This window comes from Cryptomeria japonica, chromosome 11, assembly GCF_030272615.1.
Source record: "Cryptomeria japonica chromosome 11, Sugi_1.0, whole genome shotgun sequence".
In the NCBI taxonomy this organism is placed as follows: Eukaryota; Viridiplantae; Streptophyta; class Pinopsida; order Cupressales; family Cupressaceae; genus Cryptomeria; species Cryptomeria japonica.
This window is the reverse complement of record NC_081415.1, coordinates 287,971,703-287,977,156: the sequence shown is the minus strand read 5'-3', so window position 1 is coordinate 287,977,156 and position 5,454 is coordinate 287,971,703.

The following is a 5,454-nucleotide window of genomic DNA, read 5'->3' as shown; positions in this document are numbered from 1 at the left end:
AGCCCAATCACAAGTCCCTGTGAACTCATCTGTTGTAGATATCTGTAATTGACATGGCCAAAACGCTCATGCCAAAGCCTGCTCACTGAATCTGCATGTGCTATAAGAGAGGAACCAACAGTGTCTGAACTCTCAAAGCCATCAAAACTATATAAGTGAGATGCAGAATCCACACTCCCAGTAGCCACAACCAAGTCAGGATCATGAAGATCTCGAATAACCACATCATGAGGTGAGAACTCAACTGTCTTACCAGAGCCAGAGTGGAAAATCTGATAAATGGATAGAAGGTTTGTCGAAATGTCAGGAACCAAAAGCACATCCTGTAGACAACCACCATCCAATGAAACAGTACCGGAATCCTGAACGAAAATTTGTGCTAAGTCACCAACTGCAATATGTCTAGTGCCTGTAGGGGCAAGAGCAGTGACCAAATCCTCTGTGTGTGTCATATGGTGAGAGGCACCAGAATCTAGAATCCAAGTGGATGCTGAGGACAATGCTCATGCAGAAAGAGCATGACCTTTCCCTGTGGGCTATGAAGGAGGCTGAGGTGCACTGATATTATACTGCTGCATGGCTTCCTCCAAAGCCTCTAAATGTTTCCAACACTTGGAAACGAGATGTCCTTCCTTGCCACAAAAACTGCAAGGATCACCAGATTTCTTCTTATTCTTGGAGGAAGACTCACCAGACTTTGAAGATTTGCCCTGTTTAGAATTGGACTGTGGTTTTGAATCAAACTTAGGTGGTGGCTTGGAGGGATTCTCACTAGCCTCTGAATCTTTCTTAGGCTTCGGTTTCTACTTCTGTTTTCCTTTGGAGAACTGGGCTACCAATGCTTGGTTCTGTGAACCTGAAAGTGAATCCAACTACTTAAACTTAGCTTGCTCACAAGTCAGACGATCACAAAAGACCTTAAAAGAAGGCATGACATGTCGAGCACCCAAGGCATCCATGGTGGAATAGAAGGTTGAAGAGAAGATCTAAAATGGACCCCAAAGCTTGGAGAGGATCAAGAAAATGCACTCTGTATCAGTCTTAGTCTTACCACAACCCTGCAAGATAGATCTTTGCTGTTTGAACTTCATCAGAAAGTCCTCAATAGAGGGAAATGAATTAGGTACCAAGGAAGTTAACTCTACCTCAAGCTGCAAAGCTCTGAACTCGTTGACAGTACCAAAAAGTCCAGCAAACTTGGTCCAAATGGCTCGAGGAGTGAGACAACCCTCAAGATAAAACTGGAGACTATCAGAAATGTGTAAAGCCATCAATCCCATAGCCTGATCCATATTGTTCCTGTGCTGCATAACCTCAAAGGGACGTGTCAACTGAGGCTGAACCTCATCCAAACAGGACCATAACCCTCGATACTGGAGAAGAGTCATCATGCGACCCTTCCAAGTGTGGTAATTATGCAGTGTGAGAGATTCAATAGGTCTGTCAGCCATCCTGTGAACTGTGCCTCAACTGCTCTGAATTTTTTTAATTATTATTAAGTGGTCTTTCAGAACTAGACAGAAGATGCAGAAGGGGTTTGGTTGTTTTGTTTTGGTGTTTGTAGATTTTGGTTTTCTAATGTAAATAACAGAAAGCAAGAAAAACACCCCCCCACAATGCAAAAAACTAATCCCCAGTACAAACTGAAAGCCTGAAAATGAGAGAAAGCAGTAACGGGTTGAGACAAAATTATGAGCGCCTGAATAATTTACTGATGAAATAGACTGTAGATCTGGAAAGAGCACAGAACCACCTTTCCGACACCTATTTTCTTTCAAAAAACAGAGCAAAAACAAGCAAGTTATGCCCCTCAGAGTGCAAAAAGGCTTATCGGACTTTGACTGCAAAAAAATGCAATCAAACTAGAAAAATCTGAAAAAAAATCCTACACCATTAGAACGGGCTCAGAGCCAGCTTTCCAACGCCTATTCGTTTTTGAAAAACGGAGATCGGACGCCCGATTTATACCCAATTTTGTAAAACAACTCCAAAAGGTCCAGTTGGGCCCTTATAGCCCTCAGGGGCTTAAAAAAATAATGGGCCCTGGTCTGCTGGGCAACCAGGGGCGGGCGCAAGGGCTGGTGGCGTGGGGGCGGCGCAAGGGCGGCATCACTGGTGCTGGCGAAGGGCGCGAGGCACGCGAGCGGCGCAGGGAGCGGCAGGTCCTCTTGGCGACGCGGCGGTGGCTGCCTGGCCACGGCCGGTTGTTACTGCCTGCGGCGGTGGCCGGGCAGAGGCCGCCGGGCTGCACACCGGCGGCACGGCACTGGAAACGGGCGGCGCCCATTTTTTTTTAAAACTACGGTGTTTTTGTAATTTTTTTTTTTTTTTTTGTTTTGTTTTTTTGCCTCGAACTGTGTGCCCTGGAGCTGTACGGCCTTGGGGCAAAAAAATTTTGCCTTCTGGAGCAACTGTGTCCGAATCAAATGTATTTTATATGAAAATAAGGGTTTTGGGGCACTGTGAGCTCAACAGTGGGGTCCGTTTGGGCTCAAAGTGCACCAAAAAAAAATACCCCTATTCCAAAATAAAAAACAGAAGACAAACACAAATCTGATGCAACCAAAACCTAGATCTCAAAATCTTTCAAAAGTCTGAACAAGCTGTAGCAGATCTGGTTCTGATACCATGTAGGATTTAAGAAATACAAATCCACAGAACCCAAAGAAACCTGCATGCAAGAAACCTGTCACAGAGAAAGAGAGAGAACGAAACAAGGGTTTTGGCTCTGACAAAGTGAAGAGATTTATTATTAGAGAAAAATGAATCAAGAAGTTACAATAATACAAGAGATCAATCCTTATAAAGGAGATCAACACTGAAAGAAAAACCTAACCCTAAGGTGAGAGCATTTAATAATTAAATATTAATTATTAAATGACTAATATATGCATAAAGTGAAATCTTAAGAGGAGAGTAAAGTTAATTAATTACTTTACTCTAACAAAGGAGGCCTGCAATCATATAAGAATCTAGATCTATCAAGGCTAGATCTATTAGATTTCGATCCTCCTTAATATAAGGGTTAATTAGGTTTCTTAGTGGTTTTATTATCTTAATGTAACCCTACCCTAATTTTCCACCATTACACATAGCATGTGAGTATGGAGACCCCATAACATTAAATGACATGGTAGAATAATAATAACAATCTTTAATGGTTTTATGTATTTGTCAATAAGAATTCTTCTGCCACCATATAGTCTCCAAAGTCATTTGCACTCCCATTCTAACATGGAGTGAAAAGAAAATGGTAATATTTTCTCCACAATATTAGGGTTGCAAAATACAAAACTAGGCATAGAAAGAGACACAATTTTTGTGATGATTTTGTCTTATCAACAATGATTTGACAAGTGTGATCAACTCTAAAAAAATGATTTAATTATTGAGCTTCTCTTGGATTTCTTTCACTTGCCATATGAGTATGAATCAAGAGCCATCACGGCCTATTAGATTGATGACATTTACATGACATTTTTTGTAAAGTTTCACAACATGGCCTATAACCTGTGATAAATGACTTTTGAAGTGATAATGTCTTCATTGCATTCAAAGGTGTAATTAGGGATCATCATGTTGTATATCCATGCAAATTTTCTCTCATTCAACAAGATGACCCAATTTTTTTATTTTTTTAAAATAAGCTTTCAAATTTTTAAAATACTCCTTGATTATCTTTAGAAGAAAACCTTATCACTCCAATGTTGTCACTGCCACCTTTTGAAATACCTATATATTTAAAGTCAAACTACTAAATATACCACACCTCTCTATATATATTCAAATGTATGTAAAAGAGATAGTATGAAAGAGAAATATTCTAAGTGTACCAATACTCCTTATAACCAAAGCTTATTATATAGCTCATGGTACATGAAAATAGAGTTGTATAGAAGAGTAGAGTTTTATGGGGGTATAAAGTGACACTAAAAGAGATTGTATGGAAATATATTAGGTCTATTGAAGGGCATGCGTAGTCACAAGACAATCTAAAGCACAAAGGATTTCACTCATCTACTATTGCGATCCTCCTCACCAAATTTATAGTTCAACGACATCACTAAAAAAAAGAGAGGAGAGAATAATAGATATAAAACATAATGATAGGGAAAATAAATTGTAGTCTCCTTACCACTCCAACCCATATAACCCTCAAATATACCTATAAGATATAATTTCTTAAAATACCAAAGGTCATCTTGTTAAATGTCATGTTCAATGCACCATAGAGAACCTTATGAACTAAAAAAATTAGTGTCATATTATAGAAAATGTCATTTTTTTTAAAGGGGTAAATGCTTTTAACCCGAAGCTATGTATTAGACAGTTCAAATAACCGGAAGACAACTAAGAGGGGGGGGCGGGGGGGGGGGGTGAATCAGTTGTCACGGATTACCAGAACCATTAGAAATTTAAACTTTAATACCAAAACCCAAAACATTAATACCGGAATAGAAGTTAAACCAATTAAGCATAAACAATAATCACAAAATAAAAGCCATCCACATAACACCAAGATGTATACGTGGAAAACCTAGTAAAGGGAAAAACCATAGTGGGAAGCCTACCCATAGTCAAATAATACTTCTGTAGTAAGTACGTGAATTACAATTAAGGGGCCTGCACTTGCAGGAAGGCCAACAACTTAGAGTGCACTCCTCATCACAAAATGAGCCTCACTGACTACATATAAATCCATACTACAATCCAAAGAAGTGTTGAACTGCAAAAGATAGCATCTCCTATGCCTGAGTACAGTTTCGGTTAAGCTCAATATCAGAGGACTAAATCCTCTTAAATAAACCCAATTCGATCTCCAATGATCGATCAACTCCTCTACCTGAATGTATTACATTATTTGTACATTACATTCCTTGGGCAAAGGTTTAGTGAAAATATTTGCAATTTTCTTTTTAGTGTTTACATAAACCAGTCTAACTTCATTTGCTTCCACCTTTTCCTTCAAAAAGTTATACTTGATAGATATGTGCTTAGTTTTAGAATGAAATAGCGGATTATTTGATATATCAACAATAGCAGAGTTATCACACTGAATAACGACCAGTGCATCACAATCCAGCTTTATCTACTTCAACATTTGCTTCATCCATAAAACTTGTGTACAGTTAGTAGCAGCAACAACATACTCAGCTTTAGCAATAGATAAAGAAGTACATGATTGTTTCTTGCTGATCCATGAAACCAACTTCTTTCCAAGAAAGAAAGCTCCACCGAAAGTACTTTTCCAATCATCAACATCTCCAGCCCAATCAACATCTAAATATGCATATAAAGTAAAGTTATCATTCTTAGGGTGCCACAAGCCATATTTTGATGTATTTTGCAAGTATCTAAAAATCCTTTTCACCTCAATCTCAAGATTTTCTCTAGGATCACTCTCAAATATTGAAACAATACAAACAACATTCATAATGTCATGCCTATTTTGAG